We start from the raw sequence: 20423 nt of genomic DNA, 5'->3' as shown, positions 1-20423 counted from the left end.
CTGAATGTCATCTCGTTCTCTCATGAAGGTGCTTTGTAAAGAAAAGCTATCTCAGAAAAACAAACAAACAAACAAAAAGAACCTATTGATTTGCAAACTGTCTTGAAGGTAGTTTACTGCCATTTAATTTCATAACAGGTCATTCCCTCTCCTGGTACAGTCTGCTTTCTTTATAAAGCCCCTTCAAACAAGAGAGATTTATTCTCATTTTCTGTTCAGCGTAGAACACTTTTCTAGAATCTATTTTTTTTCCAGAAAGAGAGGGGCATTTGAAACAGCAGTGTATACAGGGAAGATCACAGAAGACCCTGTACATTTATTTATTTATTATTTTTAAAACACTCTTAGTGATGCTAACACATGAGGATACTATCTCTTGTAAAGTAGCTACACTTTATTTTGGAGAAAGTGTATACTGAAAAACATTTCTATAAGTACTCTTTCTCTTCTTGAACATTTCTCCAGAGGATCATCTTGCCTCCTTTCATTTCAATTCACAAATCATTATTTTTCCAGCCAAAGATTCCTTTATTTGGTAAGTAGCAGAACAGAACTTTATCCACATGTTGTCACCACAGGTTTCCAAAATAGCCTATTCAAGTGGGTTGGCAAATTTCAAGTAATATGTGTGTAGAAGTGAAAACAATATCTGGCTTCTTGAGTTACCAGACTTAATTGTGCCAATGTATGCTTTCATTGCCTGTTGCTGTTCCACAACTTTCTCAAACATAAACAAAACAGAGTTCCAAAATATTAGAACTTTCCAGCTTTGAGAAAGTTGTTTTCTTCCTCAAATTGGGTAAGGGATTTTCTAGCTGTCAAAGAATGGAAAAAGCGTTCAAAAATATTTTTTTTTTTCCCAACCACCTTCTAATGCTTATTCCGTATTGCATTTTTACCCATCATGTTGTTGATGTGTGTTAAAACACACAGCAGAAGGTATTTGCCTACCAGTTCCACTCAGTGTCTGTGTTGACATAACAACTATTTGTCAACACAACATGGTGCTTAGATGTAAGCACTCACAGACCACTAGTTGAGTGCCCTTTTCACCTGTTTGACAGCAACATATTTATGTATACTAGTTAAAAACAAATAATACATTTATATTATTATATAATCCAATAGAACTTGAAGGTTTTAGAGAATAAAATCTTAACCCCATCCGCTATGTTGAGCATGAAAGTTATCCCTGGAACTAGCTGTGATTCACTGTGCGCTCCCTGACTCTAGCATACCATTAGACGTGCACATGAATATCCTCATACATGTTTTTTTTTCATTCTTCATAACCTAGATTTTGTAAAACTAGGCAGAGTAGTCTCCAGTAAGTGGAAGTGGTCATTTGTGGTTTAAACTTCATTGATCATCAGGAAAAAAAATGTTTGGTGAGAGCAACATAAAGATGAGCCCATAAAACTGCAGATTCTAGTGATAGGCAGGAATGCAATTTGTAATTAACGTTTTGTTTATTTGTTTTTGCTTTTGTGCATGTGTGTGTGGGGTGTTTATTTTTAATGACCAAAGTTTGCTGTGCCATTACTAGTTATTCCCTCCAAATGATTATTTCTAGCAGTGATACTACAGAAGAGCAAAATAAAATGCCATTACCAGTGCAAAACTTGACTTATTTTAATGATCTCAGTGAGCATGGGTATGGTTCTCAGGTTAAGCAAAACATTAATTAAAACAGCTGCTCTGCCTTAATTTGCTTCACTTTCCTAACTTCTTGGATTCTTCTTTATTACAATTGTTTTAAGAATTTTTGAGGCTTGAATTACGATGGTGTGGATTAGAAGCTGACTACCCTAACAACAACATCTGTAAACTCTTAATTTCTGCTACAGCAGGTGTCAACTTTTCCCTAGATGACTATCCTTCTGTTGTTCTGGTTACATGTAGCCTTGTCAACAAGCTGTTTGTCAGCTGGTACTCTTATGTTTCCGTTCTTTCATACCATTGATCAAGCCAAAAACTGGAGAGGATCTAGGGTGGAATTCCCTTTAGTTCCATGGTGGTTGATTTAAAGTATAATCAGACAGGTCAGAGAGCAAGAAAAGGCATATGAATAACTGTGAATGATTCTGTCTTTTATGATACTATATTTTGTTAGGAGTTGCAAATTGGAACGTTAATACGTTGGAACTAACTTTACTTCCTACTTAGCAAAAGCCATAGGAATTCCCTGGATGTCTGAGTATATATTTCACTAAACAGGCCAATATGATGAACACATATTCAGTGATGTAGAATCCACTACAACTTTTAGTGTGTTGTTCCTTTAGTTAGTAATCCTCAATGTAATTTCATGCCTGAGTTGTATTGCTCCAGTTTCCAGCTGTTGGAAGGCATTTTATCTACAAAAAAACTATTCCTTTGCCTGATACTATCAACTTTCTCTTTTTACAGATTGCAGTAAAATAATTTCTTACTTTTTGTCTCCTTTTTACGCTCATCACTGCAAGAGTCATGTTGTCCAGTTCTTTAAAATTTCTTGTGATGATGGTCTGAACCATCCTTAAAAATCTCCATCCATATATTTTCAAGCATGCTTCATTAATGACTAGCTGTGAGACTTGCTTGAGACATGCCATGGAACAAAGAGTCCTGATGAGAGGCAGAGTATGTTAACCCAGGCTCAGTGCCATGCTGATAGCTGTGTGCTTAGCTAACACGGAATCTGTTCCAATGCCTGTTGAAATCAGTGGCTGAGGTCCCATCGGTTTCTCTGAGTTCTGGAACAGGCACATGTTTATAGGACTTTACAGATTTTTTAATAACAAACATACTTTGTGAGATTTTATGTCTTATGTGAACCTTTATTTAGTCCCAAAAGACTTCTTTCTAATCTCATTTCTAGTATCAGTTCCAAATTGATACTAGATTCCAAATAATGAATAGATGAAAAATAATTAGTAAATCTGAGATGAAGCCATCACCTTCTGCTTTGTTTTCCCATAAGATATAAAAAATCTGTTTCCAGTCTTTTCATGCAATTTCTCTGATTAACCATTGCTTATTAACTATTTGTTAATGATTACGCATTTTCACAGAAATTCTGATTAACTTTCACTGAATGTCAGGCTGACTTGCCAAAACCTTGCCTCAGGGCCTGTGCTAATGTCAAGGGAGTCTCTACTTGCTTTCAAGTAAGAAAAAAGTGTTCTAATACTTTTCTTGCACTGCATGGAAAGAGAACCTACATGTGTAAACAAGCACCAAAGTTTGTTCAAGCTGCAGTTGGTTAGGAAGAAACTCACAAGCAGAATGGGGTCACCAGTAAGGGTGAATAGGACTCTGGTTCCTGCATGTAATCAAACTCTGGTTCAGTTGTCTATCATGCACAGGGAGCCCTTCTGGTGCCAGATTCAGAGTACCACACAGATACTCTCACCAGGGCTTAGGCATGAGAGATGAGAAGCTGATCTACAACTTGCAGAGCTGCATCAACATTGTACAGTGCTTGATGCACTAACTCCCAAGGCAGGGTAGGCTAACCTACGCTTGATGCCCCTGCACTGCTGCCACATGGCTCTCAAATCACAGTCTGCTATGGGAAACCACCCTCACATGCTGATGTTACTTCTCAATTTCCTGCAGCTGACTGTACAGGCAAAGTCTCCCTGTCTGCATATTTATGATCCAAATCTTGTTGAATTCAGTGGCCAAACTCCCACTGGTTTCTCTGGGCTTTGAAATAAGTGTCCTGCTTTGGAATGGCCCTGTGCTTTCTCTGACTCCAAAGTTTATGAATCAGTGTACGCAGTCTGTCTCTATTTCTGCATGTTTCCATTCTTCTGAAGGGAGCAGAAAATGGAATATGAGCTGGACTGTTTGCTTACTATGTGGCAGTCAGTATGTGTGCCACAGGTTGGATACTGCTGTTGGAATAAAGGAAAATTGTAGGGAACTTAATGGCTATAAGAATAATATAAGTTCAAAAAGTGCCAATAAAATCCAAGAATCAGAATCCAGGGACATTTTTAACAGAATATGAAATCTCATTCTGAAAACACTTTGATACCTTTAACAAATATTTTTCCATTTTTCCTCATAATTATCTGGAAAAATTAATTTATTTGTTCCTATTGCTCAGCCCTTTTACAATACCACGTCAAAAGAAACTTAGCAATCACATAAGTGCTGAAAGAACTCTTGATTTTTCTTAAATTCTTTATTAAAATCTACCTCAGTGAAGTTGTAGCAATTTTTTTTTTTCTAATTCAAATTCCAAAGAGGCAAAGCAAGGAGTGACTGTAAAGGTATATGTGCCTATCTAATAGGCTCTTCTACACACTGAAGTCAAATTAAGCTAGCTACAATAACTTTACTGACCTCATATTTTTGTCTGAGGGTATCCTCTGGCTTTTCTAATTCACTAAAGATCACACACTATGTTATTCTTTGACAGCAAATATCTACGGTAACAAAAAAGTTTTTCTGTCCTCACAGAAAATTTCCTTTATTATATTTTGTAAAGCACCAAATCTATGGGAAATTTCAAAAAAAAGAAAAAGGAAAAAAAAAAAAACTTGATAAATAGGAGTATCAAATTATTTCTGTGATGAATTGTCTCCAGCAACCTGGTTAGTAGGGCCATTTAGTACATATTTCCATGATTAACTCAATTTTCATTTTAGCTTAGCAGTTCACCTTTAAATATTTAGTTTGGTTCCTGCGGACAAATGTTGATGTTGGCTCTCTTGTCAGACTGATGAAAATGTTACACAGATGTCCTTTGGTGATCCAGTACCACTAAAAAGCCTTCAAATTGCTAAATGATGAACTCTCTTTCTCCATCATTCTTCTGTTTGGTGACTTTCACTTAAGATCCTTTATCACTCATTCTGTTTACTTGTCTAATGTCCCCCACTCTTCCTAAGTAATGCAGCAATTTCTGTCTGAATATTCTGTTTGCTCGGCAAAACCAGTTGCATTATACTGCTCCAGCATTTACTGGATGCTGATTAACGTTTATGACAATATCCTACATTTTGTTTAGAAATATATTATCTCAGATTTTAAAGTAGATACTTCAGCAGTTTTAGTAGTAGCTCACAGAGTCCATCCCTTAACAGAATATTTTTAGATTTAATAAAAGTAAACCAATGGCTCACATCACTTCAGGAAATCTAATTTAGTCTGCACAAGAATACTTTCTTTCTTTCTTTCTTTCTTTCTTTCTTTCTTTCTTTCTTTCTTTCTTTCTTTCTTTCTTTCTTTCTTTCTTTCTTTCTTTCTTTCTTTCTTTCTTTCTTTCTTTCTTTCTTTCTTTCTTTCTCTTTCTTTCTTTCTTTCCTTCCTTTTCCTTCCTTCCTTCCTTCCTTCCTTCCTTCCTTCCTTCCTTCCTTCCTTCCTTCCTTCCTTCCTTCCTTCCTTCCTTCCTTCCTTCCTTCCTTCCTTCCTTCCTTCCTTCCTTCCTTCCTTCCTTCCTTCCTTCCTTCCTTCCTTCCTTCCTTCCTTCCTTCCTTCCTTCCTTTTCTGTCCCTGACTGTCTCTCTCTCTCTCTCTCTCTCTCTGTCTTTTTCATCCTCCAGGAAATGTGATATCCTCTTCCTTTTAATTTTTTTCCATAGCTGACTTGGTGGCAAAGAAGTTGTCATCTCTGGCCCTGTTCCCTGACTGGTCATTTAGGTTATATTTCACTGTGCTCATTTGAACTAGTCTTTCTGTGTCTTTGAGGATGCTGTAGTTGCAAATTGGGAGCAGATAGGAGAGCAAGCAGTATTCACACTAATTTAGAATACCTAAAGCTCAGAGACCCCTTTCTTCAGTTCCTTCCCTATACAGCTAAAGGAGACAGGTAAACTGTACACAGGGTTATTCAAAACAGGAAGTTCAGAGTTATTTACAGAGCAGGAGCACAGACACAATGGGAATCCAATTCATAGGTGTCTTAGGCCATTTGAGAAACTCTAGGGCATCTTTCTTAGCTTCAGTTCGCAGATGGGTGCTATGTGCCATCTGACAGTCCCATGTGGATATTCTGAATTCCCTGGGATATCTTTTTTTTAGGCAACTCTATTGAGCTTTGACTGTTCATCTTTGCCCTGTAAGTTATTTCCAGACTTAGCCTATAATATTTCTTCCTTATTTGTAATGCAGATTGCTTTACTTTAAAGGGAGGCTGGAATTTAGATTATAATTGCATTCAAATACATCATGCATTACATCTCTGCCACATATCCATCTACAGAATGCTTAAAAGAAAGCCTTTCATTAGCACTTACTGTACAAGCACCAAAGCTATCTTATCAAAAGCGTAAGACACTCACGGAGAGAGCAATTCTATGTAATACTCTCTAAACCCCACATGATCTTATGTTCTTTCTTGAGTGGGAGTTGAGAGACCTGTCTGTTCAGTACTTTCCTGTTACCTAATGATCAGTTTTGTTTTCAACTTTTCCTTCAAAATCCAGAACTCTCCTAGCACTGTCTCATTGGCTCATGGGAAATGTCTTTTCTGAAATGAAATACTTTTTACAATCCAAATTCATTTTTTCACCTTTCTACTAACTAGTGTGGTGTTCAAACTATGCCTTACTTCAGTGAGGTGCTTGAACTTGGCTCCTTCAAAGCTCAATGCTTGAATAAAATAAAACCCAGAAATACTAACCATCCTGTGTTAGTAAAGTTCTTGTAAAACACTTATAATACAGACAGAACAAAATAAAAGTTTAATTTATTAGACCAATTCGATATTCACTGTTTTCTGTACAGGTGAGAAATAATTTTCTTCACTGTTCTGAATTCTCTACACCATAATTGTGTGATACATGAGAAACATTTTCAAGGAACTTATTAATTTGTCATTGTCAACTATTGATTTGTCATTCTCAGTAAAAAAGTATCTTATGTTCTGAGCAGTGCATTTAGTCAAAGACACAAAGTCTTCATTTCACTTAGCAGCTAGACAGAGTGAATGATGGGCATCACTGTGAAATTTCTGATGTACTTTCTTTTCAGTATCTATAGTTTCTTCAGTATATCTGGTAGGGTTTTGCATCCTGTTTGCTAATGCATTTTGAACAACTTCTGAAACCTAGAATATTTCTTCCATCCTTTAAAAAAGTAGCCCTAATTTTACTGGGTGAAATTTCACTCCTTTAGAGCACCTAATATTTTGAGCATATCTATGCTACACAACAGAGCACCATGATTGAGACCTGTCAGCTTGCACTAAATGAGTTAGTATGTCCATAGGGAACAGCGTGATGCCACATAAGTGGCAGTTTGGCTCTAAGAAGCACAGCAGCTTGGAAGTATGGCTATATAATCCCTGAGCTGAGTCCTAATGATATGGCTGTAGTCAGGGGATTGCATATTCAGAGCTACTTTGGTTAGTTCTTCCTGCTCTTGTTCTGTGTGGTTACAGAAATATTCTACTTCATGGGAACTTGAAGGAATTTGCATTGTTTTTCAGTTAATTATTATTATTATTTATTTTTTTTCATGCGCTGATTGAAAGCAAACCTTGTGTTGATTAATTGATACAAACAAACCATAATTAGCATTGCTCCAGAGGCTGAGTTTCATTGCTGGCAAATGAGGTTTTACTTCATTCACTTTGGTGGACTTGAGCCTGCTTATGTCAACACTGACTTTGGCCTCAGAGAATGAAAACAATAGAGTCATACAGAGGAGAGTGCTCTTTTTTCTTTTTCTTTTTCTTTTTCTTTTTCTTTTTCTTTTTCTTTTTCTTTTTCTTTTTCTTTTTCTTTCTTTTTTCTTTCCTATCAGTGTATTAAACAAAGGATAATATTAAGTTTGGATAGTGGATAAAGTTAAGCTATGCTAATACTTATAATCAACTACCACTCTGTTGAAATTAGAAATCATGCATTCCTGAGGTTTCTAGCTATTTTTCTTGCCAAGAACATGCAGTGTTTCTACCAATTGCATAGTAAAAGTGAAAGAAAGACTTTTTTTTTGCAGTGAAGCAGTCAGCATTTACTGTAAGTTCACCTTTAAATCATGGACACCTTGATCGTTAAAACAATACACAGAGGATGGAGAGATACTGCTTGACAAAAAGCTGTGAAAACATTATGCAGTTTGAGGAACAGATATTGAACAGTGTTCTTTTGTGGTGTAAAAAATCTCATCATAGAAAGTAACAAAGAAGCTAGTAAGTCTCATCTTCTCTCTTTGTCCCTGTTTCTCATTAATAAGAGGAAATTTGCCTGCTCATGGTGAAACTCTCACCCTGTGAAAGTGAAAATTTCCTGCAGGTGTTGGGCCAAGCTGTGAGTACACCTTGCATGCTGGCTTAAGTGGAAGGGTGGTCCCTCAGGCTTCACCTAGAGTAGAAAAAATTGGTATCAGTTTAGACATTCTGGAAAACCTTTACTCAGCAGGCAAAGTAGTGAGATTTCCATCCTTAAGAGATTTTCAACACTTAGTCAAACAGCCACAGCTGATTTGACAGCTACATTCCTGCAGGAGGCTGGACTGGATGGTCCACCCAGAAGTCCCTTCCAAACAATATTTCTGTGAGTCTATCAACTTGTCCAGTCTTTGGTACAGGCTCATTATACTGGTGTATATCAGCCTGGGTATTCTGTAGAATAATAAATTACTTTCACAATGGAAAACACTTTCACATGTAGTGCAGCACATCTGCGTAGAATATTGTACCAAAGTAGCTACGTTCTTTTAGTTATGTCTTTACAAAGACACCATTGTAATAATGCAAAAGATCAAATAACAAGATTTGTGTTAAATACCTAACCTTTTCCATGATCATGTTTTATAAAATCTTAGGAAAAGATTATTCTTGTTCCTCTTCTTCCCCTTTTTCCTCTTCATCCAGTGTGATAGGAATGGACCACGTTATATTTTTGAGTATTGTACTTTTATTATCTGTTCATGGGAAAAATACTTTGTAAAGTTGCTGTTTTAGATATACTATGCCAATGTTTAAACCTCATCTGGGATTTAAAGATTCTTCTTCTGAATAAACCACTAGTCTTGAAGTACTTGCAAATTTATGTGATCTCTGTAGGTAATGTGAATTAAAACATTGTTCTTTTTCACACTGAGAACAGACCTCTGACTCAGCCCTGATGGTCAAAAACTTAGAGGCAGAGTATCCTCCCTTTATTATAACAAATAGAGAAAGAAACATTTGCTCAATTCTGATCTAAAAGACTGTCAGTTTCCAGACCTAAAACACACATCTGACCTTCTAACACGGAAGTGCTAGTTTATAGGCTAAGCCAAATAATTTTTAGTGCTCCACCCAGGGTTACAAGACCTTTATGTTGTCTATATTTTTTCCACTTAGTGTAATTAATAACAACTTACTTTTAGTCAGTTTATTTTGCCCTAAAGGATGTAAACACAGCTTTATGAACTTATGAAGAAATAACAGGTTTTCCATAACTACAGTGGCCATCAGCTTCCATTGCAAGACTTCAGTTTTACAACCTTATAATGTTCACTTGGGAAAAACAACAACAATAACAAAAACAACAACAAAAATACTTGAGCTGATAATTGCTGATTTTAGTCTAAGGGCAAAGAATTCTTCAGCAGAGTTTGATGAAAAGCCACCAAAATGCACCTGAGTTACAGACCATTAAAAATCACCTATATTTCAAATTTTAGAATTTGGCTTGAACTTTAGGTTTCACACCTTTCTTTGTATGAAAATTGTCATTCAATCTTTAATGATGAATGGTCAAACTCTGGACCTTGCACTTTGTGTCTCACATGAAAAGTGGTACCTCTTGTAACATATTGCACCTTGATTTAGAAGTAAGAGTGCCTTAGAGATATGGTTGCAGCTCCCATTCAAACCACTGTAAATCCTGAAGGTCAGTCTATTTGACCATGTGAGTATATTTCAGTCCAAAATTATTTGACTGCATCACTAACACTCCCTATAATTAAGTAGTTATCCAAGGCTTATCATAACTATCTGAATTATTATTTCCATTTGTTTCATTTCCTATTGGTATCTTGTCTCATCTTATTTATTTATTTATTTATTTATTATTTTATTTATTTTTTAACTTGCTAGAAGATGAGTGATTTATTTGCTTATTTTTTAACATTTTTTTTTTTTTTAGAGGGCTTTAATGGTTTCTACACAAACCCATAATCCACTGGAGATTTCCCTTTCTTTTGTTATAACAAGGCAGAATTGATCTAGACAGAATTGATCTAGACCTGGCATTAATACTACAACAGAAACCTCCATATCTCTTTGGTAGAGAAAACAACTGGTGAAGCAGAACAGCTATCAGGAACCTAATAACATTTTTTTATTTTATTTTTTTTCTAAGAGATTTCTGCCCACTTTAGTCCCTTTTGTCCTAGTGTTTCTTGCTCAGATACTCACTGATATATCTCCGTGTGAGTACCTGTATGTGCACTAGAAATTTGCACTCCCATTGTAGTCAGTAGAGATTGCAGTCAACATAATGCCATCTGTGAAATCTCCTAGGTAAAAGCAACATTTCAGGTTAAATTATATTTTATAGGCTCTACTAATAGAGGAAAAGAAGATTTATTATTATTATTAATTATTTATTTATTTGTCATGGAATCATAGAAAAATTCTGGTTGGAGAGGACCTCTGACTGACTTCTGAGGATCTTCACATTTGTAATGGGCTTTAGTTCAGCTTTAAGCCATTACCTACCACCCATTGAACTCAGCATTTTAGTTAGTTTTCAACCTGTCTTTCCATCTGTCCAGTCCATATCTTAGCAGATTGTCAACAAGAATGTTGTAGAAGAATAAGTCTTGCTAAAATAAAGATAAATGATATCTACTTTCCCCTTCATCACTGAGCAAAGTGTTTTGTCAAAGATAATAAGGTTTGCCAAGCACAAAATATTCTTGCTATGTCTGTGCTGTTGCTTTTTCTTTAATTATTATTATTATTATTATTATTTTTTCCCAGTAATGTCCTGCATGCCCTTCATGTGTCTAGAAATGTCTATCATGAGGATCTATTCCACAGTCTTTTCAGGGACAGAAGTGAAACTGAATGGTCTGTAGCTTCCTGGATCTTCCTTTTTGTCATTCTTGTAAATAGGTGTATTTGCCCTTTTCTAGTGATCTGTGACATCTTCTCTCCATGACCTTTCAAAAATGGTAAAAAGTGGCTTTATGATAATGCAGAGCAACTTTTTAGTAACCTTGAACGGATAGCATACATTTGTATGTATGTCCCTTACTCAACCCAGATTTATTATTCATAGATGGTCATTTACTTTCAATTGGTTCTTGACATAGAAATGTAGGGGATGACTTTATCTATGAAGACCACGACAAAGAAGTTTTATCTGTGTAGGGTTTGGCACAAACAAATCCGAGCCTCTACATGTTATTGCCATGCAAATAAAAGAAATAACAGTTATTACACTAAATCTCACAAACAAAATTAAATTGCTATGCCTCAACAAGTCCCTGGAGTAAACAGTAATGTTGCTTAACTTTTGGTGTATGCAGTATATACGTCTACATCTGAGCTAGTCATTCGAGGCTACTTTTTTGTCAAAGAGAAAATGAGTTGATCCAGAATGATTCTTGACTTATTTTAGACATCTGCTACATAACAAGATGAGCTGTGCCTTGCACTGACTATATTTACTAGAATAGGGGACTGGTTCAGACACAGATATCTAGTTGCCAGAAGAATCCCCACATTTGCCCAGTCTTGGCTAGCACTGAGTGAGAGGTACAATTCTTACTCCAGCAGCAGAGAAAAAGGATTACAAATCCAGCTATGAGCATGGGGTGGTATGCTCAGCCTATGCTCAAAAACCCAGTAGGTCACATTAACCGTATCATACACATGAGTTTACAGTGACTTCTCTTCTAATTTCTCTGTGAAGCTGTGTTGAAATCAGCTGGAAAATGGTAGAACTATTTAATAAGGCAGTAAACTAAATGGTTAATGTGAACACGTTTAAAATGCAGAAGAGAATAAATAGAAAGTTATTTAGCTTCTAGAGCCAAATAAACCTCCGGGCTTCTTCTAAAAGTTTTTAAAGAGAGCAGTGGGTCTCATACTAGTAGCAACACAGTGCTTCCCAACCAGCACACCTACTGTTTAGCATGACACTGGAAAAAAATCAGCACCTCTGGCCTCAGCTGTAGCAGCTGCAGAACAGATGGAGACTAGTGTTGCTTGACTCCTCCTCCACTTCTAATTAACCTGTACAAAGAGGAAAGCAGTCATAAGATCCTAAGTGAAAAACCCTATGTCTCTGCTAAGGCCTTTACACTATAAGAGTGGTGAAAAGTGGGGAGAGCTCTATATCTTAGCAGGTACAGCTCCTGCCTTTCAACACAGAGACCACACTTTGTGTTTAAAGCAGCTGCTTACATTAATTCAATGCATCTCACCTCAAAACTTAATGTTCAGTGGCCTTAATTAATGAATGGTTTGACTCTCAGTACTTCTCATCAGCTGGGAATCTCATATTCAGGAGAAACTTAATTTAATGGAGTAAAGTCTAATCTCATCTATAGACAGACAGGGGGAAAAGTGTTCACAAAATCTGTGCTGACTTACAAAATAATTACTTAACTGTGGAAGATGTGAGTCCTCATAGGATCTGTGCTGAGACCTCCTACCAGTGGGTGTTCTGCACTAATAAATATGTGTGCATATACATATACTTATATATATATATTTATATACATACATATATGTATATGCTAAATGTTTGCATATATATAACATAGTAAGTATAACGTAGTAAGTTTAGGGCAGAAATATGCTTGAAGAACTCCTGTGTAACAGAGGCAGAGCTGACTGAATATTTAACTTGCATATGTAATGAATAATAGCTGTTTGAACTGCCATAAATTTTAATATCTGTGAAGGGAAGGATTCTCATCCAGGTCTTCATTTGTTCTTTATAGTTTTTTATTGTTTATTTCAAGATGGACTTACTATAGAATGGGAATCACACAATGAGACACTATGTGATTCAAAAGTATACATTCTGAGGTATGAAGAATTTATAATGTGTTAAGACAAATGAAAAACTGAGTTTAGGAATGGGGATATAAGAAGGAAGCAAGAAGAATTGCTTGCAAATATCATGAAAAAAAGAGCATGTAAATCATGTGATTTAACCTTATGTCATAATGATGTTTTGGCAGTTGACTTGGGCAGATGCTAATTTAAAATCAAATTTAAAAAAAAATGTGTTTTAAAAATAAATGTAAAAGTTAAAAAAACACATCCGTTTTAATAATTACAGAGGGTGTCACAGGGAAAAAAATGCTTAGCAGGTGTTGGCCCAGCCAATAGTCCAAAATATTTTATGTTATTGCCCAATATAATAATATTATACAACGACATCACCATACAACTTCAGAGGTGTAGGTATTCATCAGAGGGTCATTAAATACTGGATTTTCTCAGTGTCACACAATGCAGAAACAGTTGTATTGGATATTTGTGCTGATCCACTGAGAAAAGCGTCACTGTTGAATAACCCTCAAACATGTTGTAATTTAGCTATAAAAAGTATGTAGAGGGTTGTAATTTAAGCTTGTCAGCTGGTGGACAATAGGCAACATCTCTGCTTCACACTCCACTCATTTATAAAGAAAAATGTCCTTTTTTTTTTTTTTCTTTTTTTTTTCTTTTTTTTTTTCTTTTTTTTTTCTTTTTTTTTCTTTTTTCTTTTTTTTTTTTCCTGTGATTCTTTATAAGGTTAATTTCTTGCCCATTCTGTGTTTTGAAGATACTGTTGTTTTCCATCTCTTAATTTCCTCACTGTCGTTATTTAAGGATTCCCTTTTCCCCCATACAAATTTGCCACTACTGTCTTTAGCTTTGTTTTCAGGCTTCTAGATCATTTTCCCATGTGCTTGGATCTCCTAACGGCTTAGACTGTCCTGTGGCATTTGTTTTTTAATTTCTTCACTTGGAAGTGGACTCAGATCATAGCCTGGAGCCTGCATCTTGCCCTATGTGTTCTCTCACCTCCTAGATTCCAGGACAACAACTTTCTGTTTTTCACTTTTTTTTTTTTCTATATATATATATACACTTTTATATCTAAAAAAGCAATAAATAAGCAATCTAAACATCCTGTTTTAATCTAATGAGTTGATCTACAGACATGAATATGTGCTTAAAGCAAATATGTATTAAAATTTTTGATGGGTCAGAGCACTACAAGTTTCTTTCAAGCTTGGAGTAGCTTCTTGATTTACAGCTTATACTTACCACTGTCATTATTACTTTTATTATGTAAAACATGACAACTGGCTAAGAGTCCCAGGCATAGACTAGCATCCTGTTATGTTTAATACAATGCAAACATAGAATGAAAAGATTCACTGCTTCCTCCTCTGAGAACTTCATGCACAGACCTGGACTGAACATCACACAATATTTTCTAGGAGCATCTCAGCAGGAATGGACAACAGAGCAGGGAATCAAAGGATTTCACTTACCTTGTGCAGGGTAGACTCTATTTCCTACCAGAATTAAATTAGGTAATTTGCCTGCATCTGGATTTTCTTGCAAGAAACTACCCGATGTAACTTAGTAGATGTACAGTTCAAAAGAATGTTATGATCCAGACAAAATCTGTGATGTCCCCTATATGGGAGTTTTACAATTGGTTGTGAAAGGAGAAGTAGCCCAGCCACTACTGTTGCTAAAAATTATCACTTTTTTTTTTTTTTCCTTACTTTTTGAGAATTAGGAATTACAGAATAATAATGCAGTCAAGATTTATATTTCATAGGGTCTGCCGTCCTTTCTTTCAGAAGTGGCACTGGTGGCACTGCACTGGGACTAGTAATGTGCTGGTTTTAGATCAAGTATTCCACTGTATTTAAGAAAGGGTTTCCATGTCAAATCTCCTATATTTTAAAAACAATTTTTACACAGTTACATCAGCACTCCTACAACTTCTTACTTATTAAATATAGTTCCCAGTGCGATGCCCTGGCTTAAACACAACAGGTACTTTTATGAAACCTGGTTTGAGTTCTTAGTGCAGCTGTGCAAAACTTTTGTAATGAAACCCAAAACCTGCTCAGGCTTGAGTTTCATTACAAACCTGAAACTCACATCAGGTTCTCTAAAGGGTTTGTCAGAGTTCACAGCTCTAAAGGTCTGAGGCTGGATGAAGCAAGTCTAAGCTTGGTTTCAGGTGCAAGCCAGGGAAAATGCACTGTTTTGACCCACAACTAGATAAAACCCAGTGGTTTATGTTAAAAAGGAATAAGTCCTTGCAAAGGAAAAAATAGGGGATGAATTTCATAAGTTCTTGTGAACCAAAGCAGTTGGGTTTTAAGCTGTGTAGGTGAAAACTTCATCAACAGTTATGACTGCACAGTTTATCTTTCTTTTATTCATTATTATGAGCTTGGCATTTGTTATATTGAAGATAAGTTCATCTGTATAGTCCCTAATGAGTTGAATAAAATTGCAGTTGAAATACATAAGTATTCCTCTGATCTAACGGAGAAGCTACTCATTAGTGAGTCAGGAGGTGAATTCTGCACATACTTTGACAATGGACCAGTTATCTTATGTTGAGCAGTGGTATGAATACATGTATTTCTGGCTTTACATTTCCATGTCTGAAAATTGCTTTTACCCTTCTAAATGAAAGCCATTCTAGCACATGTATTCCATGTGATAGAGCAGTGTATTGAGAATCCTGTAGTAACACAGAAAAATCTAAAACATCTACAGAGCACAATGCACAAGTGTTCCTCCAAATTAGCTCACTTTTCTGGAACAGTGCAAGAGAATCAGTGTCCCATACCAGTACCAAAGCCATGCTGTGGCTCCTTAACCTATTGCACTGTTTGCAAATCTGTACTAATACAACCACACCATTTTTCATTCCATTACTGCTTGCTCAGAGCTAACCTATGTGCTTCCACACGCTGGAGGTGTGAGAAAAGCAGGTCATTGTGCAATGTGACACTAACATCCTAGATATAAAAATATGAAAAATACTATTGCAGAATTATTAGAGATTGTTCCTGCTCCTTGTTTCAGACATCGTCCCCTTTTTGTCTTTTATTTGCTTCATCCATTAAGGGCCCACTGAGTGTATTTATCATAAAAGCCTTTCCATACATTTCTCCCACAGTTCCTAGGAGAAACGTTGCACATTTTATTTTGTGGAATTCTAATAAAAAAAATCTCAAACTCAGTCACTTGAAAATCAGTGAAGTGGGAAACTTTTCCCTAAAATGTGAAGGTTTGAAGTAATTGTGGGTGGAATCATGGTTTTAGAAATTGAGTATATTGATATAATTGGTCTTGGTTCAGGTCCATTGCTAATTTTAGTTCACTGTGAAGAGCCTAATGCCAATTCTCATGTCTGCAGAACTAGAGTATCAGTGCAGCCTCAGATTCATGTCTCCCTAGTAATTAGTGCATTTAGCAGAAAAAAAAAAAAATCTTTCTCCTCCAAGAATTGTCTAAGAGATGTAGAAAAACAGAGCCAAAAATCATAAATCTTTCAAAATTGACAGAATTTACAAGCTCGTCTTTGTACCCTTGAAACTAAGTGGGATTACCCTTTACAGCTCTAAACAATGCAAATTAAATTTGTTCTGTGGTCAACAGTTATTGGGCATATATTGAAATATCTTAAGCATGACTGTAAATGTCACCAGTCTACTAACTTGAAGACAGTGTAAAGATAAAAGGAAGTTGTCCAGTTCTCTGTCTACATGGTGGAACGTGTCATAGCTAGTAAGTATATCCTGGAGATTGGCCTTGGGGGCCCTGCATAGATCTGAAGGTGTTGGCAGTTCATGTCCTCCTTCTACCTCCTTCTGGTCCCTTTCTTAGTAATCAGGGTGCTCCTACCAAACTGGCTGATGAAGAGGACAGCTTGGCTAGGCTAAGGAAGACTACATGAGCTATTGTACTTTTCCCACGAGGAGGAACTACTTACAATGCTTGTGATTTTATTCAACCTTTAACCTGTGAGTAGAACATTTTGAGACCTGGCAGCCATTGTGAACAAGAATAAAGTGTTTTTGCTTTTGACTAGAACTGGTGATGAGGAATATTTATAAATATCTTTTAAGATGCAGATAACAAGTAAACATACATTGAGTTCCCTTAGGTATGTGGAGCTTCTTTGTTGTTAAGCATAAGTGACTACATGCATTTCATAAATGGATTTGGTGCTATTATACACATCTAAAATACTGTCCTTATTCTCACAGCCACGAAAGAGGAGTGCAGATGATCACTAGCAAATCATTCATTGATTTGTGGATGCCAAGTTCTCCTCATAGCAATCCCAGAATTGACATCATGCTTCATAGCACTTGATGTTGCATTTGACTTTCTGCTTTTCCTAAGAGATGAAAATATGTGTTGTTAGACCACTCCCAATAAGTTACCTATCTGAGGAGTGCCTATATTTGGTCTATTTTACAATTAAGAAACATACTCGGGGAATGGCTGTTTGACATGGTAGACTATGAAAAATTGACTATAAGTCTCATATCTCCCATTTACATCCAGACTATTTGTCCTTAAGGGGATTATCAAGTACAGGGCCTGCAGATTTTATAGCATATTGAGGGATTGATTTTGGAGACCTGTGGTTGTCATTTAGCTAGCTGTTAGTTCCTCAGACACACAGATCTTTCCAGTTCTTGAAGATAAGTGGTTGTCCCTGAGGTCAGATCAGAAATCTATTCAATCTTTTCAATGGTTAAGTAACAATAACAGAGAATTTTTTTGTGAAAAATAAGAAAATAAATATTAAACACATTGATTAAACCTCTAATTAAAAGAAAAAAAAAAAAACACAAACAAAAACATAAAAAACACTTCAGCATTGCATTCTTAGCAAAGATACAAACATCTGCTCATTGTGTCATTCTGATGAAATTTGAATTAGAATTAGAATAGGCTCTCAAATAATCTAAATAAACCACTGAGCAAGTGGGCATATTAGAAAAGATGAAATAATTTTATTACTGAAATATATACTTTTGTTCTTACTATGAAAAAAATATGTTATGTGCAAAGTCTAAATGCATAAAATGCATAATGCACTTTGATGCTCATCTCATTCTTCATATTACAGGGGTTGTTGTGAGAGGTATCCGCTTTTATATTATTACTTTGAAGCAATATGGAGCACAGTTCTAGCCAGGAACTGCTGAAAGTCTTTCATCCATTTCATATTTTCTCTTGTGAAAAAGAAGAGAAGTTTTAATCTATCTTGCTTCCTGTTGCCCTCTTCATCCCTTGCACAGGCTTGCTGTGCCCAAAGGAGATGAGAACTCCTTTGGAGGAGATGAGGGCTGAGAGAAAATCAGAGGTATGTGGATATATGCAGAGAAACCACAACCATTTCTTGCAGCCCCAACCCAAAATGACCCTTTGTAACTCTGGCGTGAGTGTAGTGATGAATCAGCATCTTCCTATGACAGACATAGTCCTGAAGGAGTACTTCCTTCTCATGTTTCCCTCAGAGCTGTAGAGCTGAGGGTATGCAGAGGTCAGGTTGGAGCCTTGGCCCATAGTTTTACTGTGTGAATCATAAGAGTGTGTTCCAATCAGAAATAACTCAGTGAAAGACATAATTTAACTTGCTTAATTATATTGACTCTTATATAGGCCATGAGTAAATAAATACCTTGCATACAAGAATACTTGTTTATTGAATAAAGCTTAGCTGAATTACAATTTGGTGCTTTTAATACATTTAGAGTACATTTTTAATACTTTCATATGGCCAAATAATACTTCCACCTTGATTTTTTCCACTTATTATTTAATCTACCGTACAGTGAACATACGACAAAGGCTCATTGATTTATTGTGAGTGTAGCAATAGGTTTATAACTGCATGAATCATGCAGATTGCTCAATTCACCACATGCCTTAATAAAAGTTTCACTTTAATAAAACAGAGCTAAGGCGAATATGTCCAGAGCCTGGTCTGACATTCCTTATACATTACCCTGCCTCAGGAAATTATTACTATATATTTTACGGCAGCTACAGTAGGTTGGGAATCAGGATTAGAGCATAGTAACTACTGTGACATTTAGCAGAACTCCTGTGTATGCCATTAACGCTCACAGAGTGGACTGGTGCAGACATGTTTCAGGACAGTGGTTTTCATCTTTCTTGTGGGGAACCCACCTAGAAAAATTTTCTGTACAAGTACAATTCCTCACTTATTGAATGTAACCCCTTAACTTTTCATTTACACCTTTCACAGACACTTTTGAAGTAATTTGTGGACCTCACAGGGTTCTACAGGTCATAAACTGAAAATTGCTGTTCCAGGACAGCTTCCAACATTTGGCTATACCTAGATGAATGCAACCAGTCTCCACTTAATTGCAATAGTCATACTTTAAAGACACAAATTAATTTCAATATTTGCATGTACTTCAACATGGTATCTCAAAATAATTATGAAAATTAAATCTCAGCAAGATCCCTGTCCGGATGCCTACCTGGGCAACCTGCTCTAGGAAACCTTCTTTGGCAGGGGGGGTTGGACCCAATGATCTCTTGAGGTCCCTTCCAATCCCTACAGTTCTGCGATTCTGTGATCTCCTGTCATGGGCTGAAGTCTTTCCCAGCTGAGATTGTAGAAAGTATGATCCTCATATCCAAATCTGCTCTTTTGTAATGGGAATTGGCTAGTTTTTAGGCTGTTAGGCAAAAGCAAGCACATAGAAAGACTGATTTCTGGACTTAAATCTTAAAAGTGTTCATTGTTGCTTTGACTACTTAACTCAGTAAAAACTAGATCAGTGCTAAATGATAATGAAAGTTTTAATGACTTTGGTCAAATAATGATGGTCTCTGCTTATATAATATTGAAGACATGCTTTGCTGTGCTTTAGAGAACTGCCAAAACTCTAATGTTAGGGGTTATAGTTTGGCAATTTATTTTATTTTTATTTGTTAATACTCTTTTGTAAGAAAAACTAATGAAATTAATAAATTTCACTTGTATGAAACTCTTTCTGAAGCAGTAAAATTTTCTTCTCTGGATTTTTTCACAGTAATGAGCTTTTGGCCTGTGTTTCTTCATTTTGAACACTGTTGCATAAAGGTGACATGTTTACAAACAAAATAAAATAAAATACACAGTCTTTACTGTTCCTAGTGAGATCCCCAATTTAAAAAAAAAAAAAAGAAAAAGAAAAAGAAAAAGAATTGGGAACAATCAATGATTTTAATAAAAAACATCTCTTGCATTATTGTCTTCCAGTACAATGAAAAACTTTTCTGTAACTAGATTGTCAGTACTGCAAAATGTTTTTTAATATATAAACCTCAGGCATGCAGATAAACCAAAGTACACTGGAGCCAAGATTTGAATTTGGTGCTTGAAACATGTCCTTAAAGCTATCTTCTTTCGGGGGAACTGTCTGTCATCTGGAATTATGGACTTCAAGGCACCCCTTGTCCATTA

The sequence above is a fragment of the Anas platyrhynchos genome, chromosome 3 (genome assembly GCF_047663525.1).
Source record: "Anas platyrhynchos isolate ZD024472 breed Pekin duck chromosome 3, IASCAAS_PekinDuck_T2T, whole genome shotgun sequence".
In the NCBI taxonomy this organism is placed as follows: domain Eukaryota; kingdom Metazoa; phylum Chordata; class Aves; order Anseriformes; family Anatidae; genus Anas; species Anas platyrhynchos.
The sequence above is the reverse complement of the archived record's forward strand: the minus strand, read 5'-3'. Positions refer to the sequence as shown.